The following is a 12,191-nucleotide window of genomic DNA, read 5'->3' on the forward strand; positions in this document are numbered from 1 at the left end:
ACTGGCCATGACATATAGATTAAGCCATTCACTAAAAATAATAATTTTACTGTTAAGACAGCCTATAAGCTTTGGGATGGTGATATCCCTGTTGTTGGTTCTAATTCTCAAATTAATCATATATATATATATATATAAGAGCTTTTGGAAGGCCTCGCTTTTGCATAAAATCCAACTTTTCTTGTGGGAATGCATAGAAGGTATCCTGACTGCTAACAACAAATAATTTGTTTATAGGCCTAATCAAGATAACACTTGAAACATGAACGGTTTGAATACACCTGAAACAATTGAGCATCTTATTCTTCATTTCCCCTTCTATAAACATGTTTGGGATTTTTACCTTTTGGAAACTTTATGCTTCGATATTCAGTTATTGTTGTCAATATTTATGATTGGATTAATAAACACCTTTTTACCAATATGATCCTCATCGCTCTGTTTTAACTACTACCTAATGTTAATGGATAGATAAATACTTTTACATCTTTCAACAAAAATCTCTTAATACCTTGAGTACGGCTAGACCAGTTATCGGACTTATTAGTGATATTAATGAATTTGTAGTCTCTTGTAATAGTAATAACCAATCTCCTACCTTTAAGTGTTTCCTTGCAATGAAGATCTTCCACAAGATTGCTATATTTTTACTGTGATGCATCTTATGATAAGGATACTAACATCTCGGGTATTGGTATTGTCATTTTTAATAAAACGTGAAAAAGCGAGGGTCTAACAACACCACCCAATATTTCCCTTAGCAATCTGTATGGACAAACTCGAATATACTTTTAAGAGAATCAATAAGACTCAATCAATTAAAAGTATATCAACGAGTTTATATCTCTCTCTCTTGATTTGATTTCCTCAAACAGAAACTGCGAGTACTAATCAAATACAAGGAATAACTTGGATGGTACCAAAGACCAATATCCAAGGATCAATCAATGACAATCAACAACCAAAGGTTGGATTACTCTAATTGATGATCTGACGCACAACATGTATTATTCAATTATAAAGATAAAATAATATAATTCGGAAATTGAAATAACACAGACACCAGAAATTTTGTTAACGAGGAAACCGCAAATGCAGAAAAATCTCGGGACCTAGACCAGATTGAACACACACTGTATTAAGCCGCTACAGACATTAGACTACTCCAAGATAACTTCAGACTGGACTGTAGTTGAACTCCAATCAGTCTCCCACTGATCCAAGGTACAGTTGTACTCCATACGCCTCTGATCCCAGCAGGATACTGCGCACTTGATTCCCTTAGCTTATCTCACCCACAACTAAGAGTTTCTACGACCCAAAATCATAGGCTTTGACAATAAACAAATCTGTCTCACACAGAAAAGTCTATCAAAGGATCAATCTGTCTCCCACAGAAAAACCCTAAAGTTTTTGTTCCGTATTTTGATAATAATCAAGGTGAACAGGAACCAATCGATGATCCGGTCTTCTATTTCCGAAGAACATCCTAGATAAATCAATCACCTCACAACAATCTTAAACGTATGGTAGCGAAACAAGATGTTGCGGAATCACAAACAATGAGACGAAGATGTTTGTGACTACTTTTTATATCTTGCCTATCGGAGATATTAATCTCAAGCCAATCAATCTGATTGTACTCGTACGATAGAAGATGCAAGATCAGATCACACAACTACGATAAAAGTTGTATCTGTCTGGCTTCACAATCCTAATGAAGTCTTTAAGTCGTTAACCTGGTTTTAGAAGAAGAAAACCAAAGGTTAAAGGATAAACGACTCTAGCACGCAAACAAGTATCACACGTGAGGTGTGGGGATTAGTTTTGCAGAGTTGCTAGATGTCCCCTTATATAGTCTTTCAAATCAGGGTTTCTCCTTGGTCACAAAGCAAATAATATTCACCGTTAGATGAAAACCTGATTTAGATTCAAGCTAATATTTCTCAACCGTTAGATCGAAAACTTAGCTTGTTATACACAAATGAAATGCACGCTTCTAGGTTTGTTAACCGTACCCAAACGTGTACATTTTTGGTTCAACAATAGTTAACCAAAAGGTTAGCCATATGAGCATTTCATACCAACCATATTCCTCTTCACCATAACTAGTTCAAGTGACTCAAATGAACTAGTTAGAGAGTTGTTCAATTGTAAGGAAATCTTATGTACTATACAAGACACAATTGAAGCAAAGATGATTTGATTCACTTGAATCGGTTCATGAACTTTATAGCCACGGTTTGCAATTTGCATTCCTTATTCTTTATAAGTTTAAGTTCAGAAATCATCTTCAGATATATAACCTTCTTAAGTTCGCACACTAGGTTCGCGGACTTAAGCAACCGGGCAGAGTTTACAAACTCCAGCAGAAAATCTCGGCAAAGACTTTCCGCCGGTTCGCGGTCTGGGTTCGCCGACTGGTACTCATGCAACAAGTTTGTCAACTCCAGCAGAATTTCTCGGGATGAGAATTTCAGCCGATCGCGGACTGAGTTCACGGACTTGGCAACAAGCCATTCTTACGGTTTCTCTTGATCAACAAAGTTCGCAAACTTTGGTTCAAGGAATAGGACTTTTGCACATATGTGTTTCCACAACAATATTTATGTCCATTATTGATTATGTAATCTAAACTCTCATTCCAACCATTGAAACATTCTTAGAGGACTTTATATAGTTGTTACACCATTTCTCGTCAAAGCAATTTTCAAAGTGATTGAAACATATCATGACTTTCGTCACTAGGTAAAGATAAACATGGTCGAACTGAAATACTTATCAACACATATTTCGAGATATAGATAGGCGAGGTATACTCGGCTCGAAATACCAAATGTGTATAATCTAAGTCTATATAGCATACGACTTTTTGTCTCAAGAAGTAGGAGATAGAGTAGATAGACTTTTGAGTGACAGATAAGTTCAAGTCTTCACATACCTTTTTGTCGAGAAGTTCCACCGGTTCCTTGAGTAGTTCTTCTTCTTGTATGATGAATCGCCATGAAGTCCTTGAGATCAACTACATTTTCTATCCTAGTCCGAGACTTAGCTATAGTAGACTAGAAATCAAGACTTATAGTTTTGATCACTAAAATTGACAAACATGCTTGAGATAGCAACGCCATGCGAGTTCGACCGAGCAATGCTCTAACAAAATGGAAGAATGCGAAGGGTGCAAGTTAATTTTAGGCCATGATATGGGTTCTGAAGAAACTGAATGTTTTTCCTTACTTGAAGATGTGAAGTGGATTAAGGTAAGAGACTACGACAATATATATTTTAGAAGTGATGCTAAGAATGCTAATTCTTTACTTAACAACAATATCGACCAGATTAGCTGGTTAAATTATTCTATTTTGGAGGAATGTCTCTTTTTTCTAAGTGATTTTAGTCATGTAAAAACAAAGTGTGCTAGTATGAATTTTAATGCATAGGCAAATAAAGCAGCTAAATATAGCTGAAAATACAATGTTTCAGGTGAATAGTTTGACAATAATCCTATATTTGGCTTAATTCTGATGTAATAGTTTCTCTGTATTTTTGTATATCTTTCTTTCCTAGCAAAAAATAAAAGAATATTGTTTTGCTTTACTTTGCTTTGCGAACTTGAAATTGGATCAGAACGATTTACTATATCTCGAATTTCGGATCTTGATCCGTCTCTGCATAGGCCTGAACAACTTGATAATTTGATTCTGGTAAGATCATAGGTGAAAATTTTGTCCAAATTTTGTATCACTTGATCGAGCAGTTAAATAAGACATTAAGGATTTTATACTAAACTTGAACTAGCTCCTCATTACTATAACATAGAGAAAACCAAGTTTGTTAGAAACAATTTTGATTTTTTTATAATGAAACTCTCATACTTCTCCTCGACTCACTATCAATGTCCATGAGTTTCTTGTATGAATCTCATTTCACTGAAACTGAGAGATTTATTTCAAACATGGACCAAGACCATGAATCTTGGAAAGATTTTGCCCGAGATAGTGGATGAGAATGTGTATTCTTAGAGGAAGTTATATAGTTGTTATACCATTTCTCGTCAAAGCAATTTTCAAAGTGATTGAAACATATCATGACTTTCGTCACTAGGTAAAGATAACCATGGTCGAAGCGAAACGCTTACCAACACATATTTCGAGATATAGATAGGCGAGGTATACTCGGCTCGAAATACCAATATGTATAATCTAAGTCTATATATATCATACGAATTTTTGTCTCAAGAAGTAGGAGATAAAGTATATAGACTTTTGAGTGACAGATAAGTTCAAGTCTTCACATACCTTTTTGTCGAGAAGTTACATCGGTTACTTGAGTAGTTCTTCTTCTTGTACGATGAATCCCCATGAAGTCCTTGAGCTCAACTACACTTTCTATCCTAGTCCGAGACTTAGCTATAGTAAACTAGAAATCAAGACTTATAGTTTTGATCACTAACATTGACAAACATGCTTGAGATAGAAACGCATGCGAGTTCGACCGAGCAATGCTCTAACAATCTCCCCCTTTTTCAATTTTAGTGACAAAACTATCAATACATACGGAATACAAAAAAGATAAAGAAACTTTAATAGCTCCTAGTCCACATGTCTAATATTCAACGTTCCTCGAAATCTTCGTCACTTCCAAGTACTTCAATGATCCCAAAGGTTGTAAGTTTGGCATCATCGTTGTTGAAGATCCGTAGCTATAACAATGAGAAAGCATCGGTCTCGATCATTGTTATACAGTGTCATAGTATTATTACATAGTGTCAAAGTCCAGTTGTATCACAACTTCAACAATAATACTATGGTGATATGTATCACTCCCCCTTAGTCAATACTCCATTTCACATGGATACCACTCCCCCTTACACAATGATCCGAAAACCATATGTATTTGTAGTGTGAACATATTAATTCTCCCCATTTTTGTCAATAAAATTGGCAAAGGTACAAGAACGGGACCATAATGAAATTTCTTTAAGAGACATTTCATGAATAAAAGAAAAAATACATACCATCTAATTTAGATGCAATCATATAGTCGAAGCTAATAGCATTCATCAAGGAGTTTAAAAGATACAAGATAACCCCTTTAAAATTCCACAGCCGCACACCCCTCAAGATATGACCATTAAGCACAAGTTCAAAAGAACTCTCCCCCATTAGATGTCATTCCCAAGGAAACAACAAGAGCGACCTTAATTTCAAAGAAAAGAAGGATTTTTATTGGACACTAAAAACCATGAGAATGATTTTTTATATCCAAAAACTCAATCAAATTAATCACAAGTAAACCCGTGATTGATTTAATCGGAATACGCAATCAAATTAAACACAAAAGTGAACAACTTAATTGATTATGCTCGACATAAGAGAGCTTACGGAGCATATGACTAACATTCCCATCAGAAAATGAATAGTATAGTCGTTCATATACTCAAAATAAGGAATCTTACGGAGTATGAAAATACTCAACTATATTAATTACAATAGAATCCATAATTAATCTAATTGGAATACACAATCAAACTAATTACAGAAGTAATCAATTTAATTGTCATTTGTTTTGCTCGACATAAAAAGACTTATGGAGCAATAACTAAATAACCAAACAAGATGATTAATTTAGTTCAAGAATGCTCAACATAAAGTACCTTACGGAACAACCAACAAAGCTAATCAAAAATTAATCAACTCGGTTGTATCGTGCTCAATATAAGACACATTACGGAGCCTCACAGTATTACATAAAATATGGATCAGTGAAGATCAATATTGTGGAACATACAAGGATTCATTCTATCTTCTATCACTATTTGCATAACGATTTTTAATAGACATAGTCCTTGAACACAAAAGATTTTAACCTATCTTCCATCAAAGAGTTGACAATATAGGCTTAACTTTTGTATATGTCAAAAGTCTATTCATCCTTAAATCAATACATGAATACCGATCATGAACGACTTTGCTTTTGACAAAATATGGGACAACATAGTTCACGGACGTAAACACCAATATCCCATAACAAATTGCAATATAACAAATCATAAAGATTAAATACTGCAAACCATCATCCTCCAAATATTTTTAGAATTTAATACCAATAAACCTAAAAAAGAACAAGAAGACGAAAAATAATAGCTATGTGTAGTCATAATCATTGCTATTCAAGCACTAGTTATTCTTCTAACTAAACCAAAAAGAAGACTTACTAGGCAACTAATAAAACCCAGTTTTCCTTGTTGATTTCATACCTCTGAAATGGTCCATCGAAATAGAAGTCACTGATATCCTTGATTTTTTTTACCGTAGAGACACCATGTTCATGAGTCAGAACGTTAGTTTTTCGATCAACAATACGAACAAAGTTTCGGGCCTTGGCGTAGTCAAGAATAACTTTCTTCTGATTCCTGATCAAGATATTATGAGTACCAAGGATTTTTGCCTGTCCATCAATAAGCTGGTTGATCTGCAGTTGAAGGTTAGCAAGTTCGTTCTTTACTTCATTCTGAACGAGAATTAAATACTTGACAGATTCTCCAATCCAAGAGTTATATTCTTTCCTTTCAAGCATCTTCTTCAGAATAAACTCTTGAGCAAGATCACTTCCTTTGATTTCATCCTCTACAGTAGGGTTAACTTCTTCTTTGGGAACAATTTCCATTGAGTTCCTTTCTTGAAGTTTAATGAACGCATATATGAGATATATATATGTTCAAGTGTACACCTTAGATGGAAGCCCTAGAGTTCCTTGAGGAGATATGGACGTTCGTGGACTAATCCATACACCAAAACGAAAAGGACCCAACCAGGAAAACTGCATACTGTGTCGCTTTCAAAAAAATTCAGCCCTAAAAAGAAAGGTCACAGTGAAGAAAGAAATAAATACCAAAAACTCACATCATAAGATATCAAACATACAAACTAATGAAAATCATCTAATTACTTGAGCATCTCTCAAACATCATCCTTGTATCTCTCAAGTTAGATACAAGAACGGAACTTTCTGCTACTAGGTAGCAGAGGGAGACATAGTCTCACCATAGGTTTTGAGAGATTAGTTGTGATTTCCACCACGATATCTGATCTCAGCATTTCTTGTCTTCCCATGGTTTCCATTTTCAGGGAAATTTCTCATAGCTCTTCCTGAAAGCTCAAGAGAATGAGCTTTATGATTACTGAGTCTAGGACCTCTAGGGATTGGTTCAAGAGGATTCTCCGAGATGGGTTTCCAAACTCTAGACTTAGATTCACCAGAGTTGTTCTTATAAGCACAGGTCATGCTTTCATCAGCAACATAAGACTTTATACCACTAGAATGCACAGAAGTCCTGTAATGGTTCTTAGGAAGTAGATCATTTTTATAAGATGTATGGATTCTTGTGAGCATGAGATTCACTGCAGTAGTCGACTGACTATTTACCCCATTGACAGTGGAAAGTAGCAAATTACGAAATTACGAAATTTGTTTCTTCCTGGAAAAACAACGGATAGCATAGTGATTCCCTTTTCGACATAAAGTACAGGTTCGTGGAGAAGACACAACAGATGACATTTGTTTTAAGTTTACAGCCCTGTGAGAAGATTGTAAGTTATATAAACTTTTCTCGACACAATCTTCTTTTGGGGGATATTTCTTCATGTACTGTATGTCAAGAGGAACAGTTGGAACAAAATAATTTTTCCTTAAGACAGAGTTTTCCTTTTCCAAGGTCATACACTGTTCATGGGCTAGTGAAAGTGATGCTTCTAGCCTCTCTTTTTCAACACGAAGTCCGTCAAGATCAGATGAATGTGTCTTGATCAAACATTTTTCTCTAATTGATCCTTCTTTTATAACCTTTTCAAGATCACAAATCTTTTCACGTTGTAGATTATTTTCTTGAAGAAGTTTCTCAATATCCTTAGAGAAGGACTCAATAATGTTATAGAGTACACGTTCTCGATCAATAGACTTTTCAAATTCATCGATGAGTTGATCATGATTCTGAAGATCAACAAACTTAGTAGAATTTTTTGCAATTCTAGTGAGCTCCATTTCAGCTTTTGCCATTGTGTCCAATGTCTCATTGGAGAAATAGACAAGATGAGACAATCTTCCTACCTCAGGATTCGGAAGAATCAACTAAAGAACAATCCTTTGAGGTATTTCCGAGACAACTGACATAGTTGAAAGATTTAGGAGGCATCTTGGTATGCATAAGAGATTCTGTCCTCAGACTCAGATTGCTAAAAACACAGACTTGTAAGGTCTTGAACGTTTTTGCTTGCTCTGATACCAATTGAAAAAGCGGGGGTCTAACAACACCACCCAATATTTCGCTTAGCAATCTGTATGGACAAATTCGAATATACTTTTAAGAGAATCATTAAGACTCAATCAATTAAAAGTATATCAATGAGTTTACATCTCTCTCTCTTGATTTGATTTCCTCAAACAGAAACTGCGAGTACTAATCAAATACAAGGAATAACTTGGATGGTACCAAAGACCAATATCCAAGGATCAATCAATGACAATCAACAACCAAAGGTTGGATTACTCTAATTGATGATCTAACGCACAACCTGTATTATTTCAATTATAAAGATAAAACAATATAATGCGGAAATTGAAATAACACAGACACCAGAAATTTTGTTAACGAGGAAACCGCAAATGCAGAAAAACCGCGGGACCTAGTCCAGATTGAACACACACTGTATTAATCCGCTACAGACACTAGACTACTCCAAGCTAACTTCAGACTGGACTGTAGTTGAACTCCAATCAGTCTCCCACTGATCCAAGGTACAGTTGTACTCCCTACGCCTCTGATCCCAGCAGGATACTGCGCACTTGATTCCCTTAGCTGATCTCACCCACAACTAAGAGTTTCTACGACCCAAAATCATAGGCTTTGACAATAAACAAATCTGTCTAACACAGACAAGTCTATCAAAGGATCAATCTGTCTCCCACAGAAAAACCCTAAAGTTTTTGTTCCGTCTTTTAAAAATAATCAAGGTGAACAGGAACCAATTGATGATCCGGTCTTCTATTTCCGAAGAACATCCTAGATAAATCAATCACCTCACAACAATCTTAACATATGGTAGCGAAACAAGATGTTGCGGAATCACAAACAATGAGACGAAGATGTTTGTGACTACTTTTTATATCTTGCCTATCGGAGATATTAATCTCAAGCCAATCAATATGATTGTACTCGTACGATAGAAGATGCAAGATCAGATCACACAACTACGATAAAAGTTGTATCGGTCTGGCTTCACAATCCCAATGAAGTCTTTAAGTCGTTAACCTGGTTTTAGAAGAAGAAAACCAAAGGTTAAAGGAGAAATGACTCTAGCAAGAAAACTAGTATCACACGTGAGGTGTGGGGATTAGTTTTGCAGAGTTACTAGATGTCCCCTTATATAGTCTTTCAAATCAGGGTTTCGTCTTGGTCACAAAGCAAACAATACCCACCGTTAGATGAAAACCCGATTTAGATTCAAGCTAATATTTATCAACCGTTAGATCGAAAACTTAGCTTGTTATACACAAATGAAATGCACGCTTCTAGGTTTGTTAACCGTACCCAAACGTTTACATTGTTGGTTCAACAATAGTTAACCAAAAGGTTATCCATATGAGTATTTCAAACCAACCATATTCTTCTTCACCACAACTAGTTCAAGTGACTCAAATGAACTAGTTAAAGAGTTGTTCAATTACAAGGAAATCTTATGTACTACACAAGACACAATTGTAGCAAAAATGATTTGATTCACTTGAATCGGTTCATGAACTTTATAGCCACGGTTTGAAATTTGCATTCCTTGGTATTTATAAGTTTAAGTTCAGAAATCATCTTTAGATATATATAACCTTCTTAAGTTCGCACACTAGGTTCGCAGACTTAAGCAACCGGGCAGAGTTTACAAACTCCAGCAGAAAATCTCGGCAAAGACTTTCCGCCGGTTCGCGGACTGGTACTCACGCAACAAGTTTGTCAACTCCAGCATAATTTCTCGGGATGAGAAGTTCGGCAGTTGGCGGACAGAGTTCGCGGACTTGGAAACAAGCCATTCTTCCGGTTTCTCTTGATCAACAAAGTTCGCAAACTTTGGTTCAAGGAATATGACTTATGCACATATGTGTTTCCACAATAATACTTAAGTCCATCATTGGTTATGTAATCTAAACTCTCATTCCAACCATTGAAACATTCTTAGAGGACGTTATATAGTTGTTACACCATTTCTCGTCAAAGCAATTTTCAAAGTGATTGAAACATATCATGAATTTCGTCACTAGGTAAAGATAAACATGGTCGAACCGAAACGGTTACCAACACATATTTCGAGATATAGATAGGCGAGGTATACTCGGCTCGAAATACCAAATGTGTATAATCTAAGTCTATATATAGCATACGACTTTTTGTCTCAATAAGTAGGAGATAGAGTAGATAGACTTTTGAGTGACAGATAAGTTCAAGTCTTCACATACCTTTTTGTCGAGAAGTTCCACCGGTTCCTTGAGTAGTTCTTTTTCTTGTATGATGAATCGCCTTGAAGTCCTTGAGCTCAAGTACACTTTCTATCCTAGTCCGAGACTTAGCTATAATAGACTAGAAATCAAAACTTACAGTTTTGATCACTAACATTGACAAACATGCTTGACATAGCAACGCATGCGAGTTCGACCGAGCAATGCTCTAACAAAATGGAAGAATGTGAAGGGTGCAAGATAATTTTAGGCCATGACATGGGTTCTGAAGAAACTGAATGTTTTTCCTTATTTGAAGATGTGAAGTGGATTAAGGTAAGAGACTACGACAATATATATTTTAGAAGTGATGCTAAGAATGCTAATTCTTTACTTAAAAACAATATCGACCAGATTAGCTGGTTAAATTATTCTATTTTGGAGGAATGTCTCTTTTTTCTGAGTGATTTTAGTTATGTGAAAACAAAGTGTGCTAGTATGAATTTTAATGCATGGGCAAATAAAGCAGCAAAATATAGCTGAAAATTCAATGTTTCAGGTGAATAGTTTGACAATAATATTATATTTGGCTTAACTCAGATGTAATCGTTTCTCTGTATTTTTGTATATCTTTCTTTCCTAGCAAAAAATAAAAGAATATTGTTTTGCTTTGTTTTGCGAACTTGAAATTGGATCAGAACGATTTACTTTATCTCGAATTTCGGATCTTGATCTCGTCTCTGCATAGGCCTGAAAAACTTGATAATTTGATTTTGGTAAGATTATAGGTGAAAATTTTGTCCAAATTTTTTATTACTTGATCGAGAAGTTAAAAGAAGACATTGAGGATTTTATACTAAACTTGAACTAGCTCCTCATTACTATAACAGAGAGAAAATCAAGTTTGTCAGAGACGATTTTGAATTTTTTATAATGAAACTCTCATACTTCTCCTCGACTCACTATCAATGTCCATGAGTTTCTTATGTGAATCTCATTTCACTGAAACTGGGAGATTTATTTCAAACATGGACCAAGACCATGAGTCTTGGCAAGATCTCGCCCGAGATAATGGATGAGAATGTATATTCTTAGAAATTATATTCCATACATACGCCATCAATTGTTAATATCTTTATAGTTTTTTATAAAGTTTCTTTTTTTGTTATTTAACTATAATATTATTTTTTTAGTAAATATAAGTTGTATTACAAAGTGTTGGTTAGGAGCCTAACGACAAGTTGTTCCCCTACACCTTTCTGAATGACAAGGCATATCCCGTGAAACAAATAATTTCCAATTTTAATATAGTAATTATGGCAAGTGGTGCAACTCTTCAATCTTTTCAATAAGGTCACCATATCATCTCCGATCTCACGGAGGGAAGAGAAAGCTAGGAGGTCGAACCCCTAACCGTCGGTGTTGAATTTATCCAGATATTTGTTACGCTTACGAGAGACTGTATTGGAAATGGCCTGACCTGGATGGAAAGAGCGGACACCACCATCAGTGAAAGGAGAAATACTGGTAACGCTGAAACAAATATCTTTGCCATTTTCCCAATTTTAAACGAGAAGATCAACAAGTCTCGGTTAAGTGCCATTTTCAGCTAAAAATCATGAGGCAATCTGTTTTCCGGTGGGGACACATGCTCTAAAACAAACGTCCGATAATGTGCCACGTACAAGATCTTGGGGGAATATAAAACCTAC

The sequence above is a fragment of the Papaver somniferum genome, chromosome 4, assembly GCF_003573695.1.
Source record: "Papaver somniferum cultivar HN1 chromosome 4, ASM357369v1, whole genome shotgun sequence".
Classification (NCBI taxonomy): domain Eukaryota; kingdom Viridiplantae; phylum Streptophyta; class Magnoliopsida; order Ranunculales; family Papaveraceae; genus Papaver; species Papaver somniferum.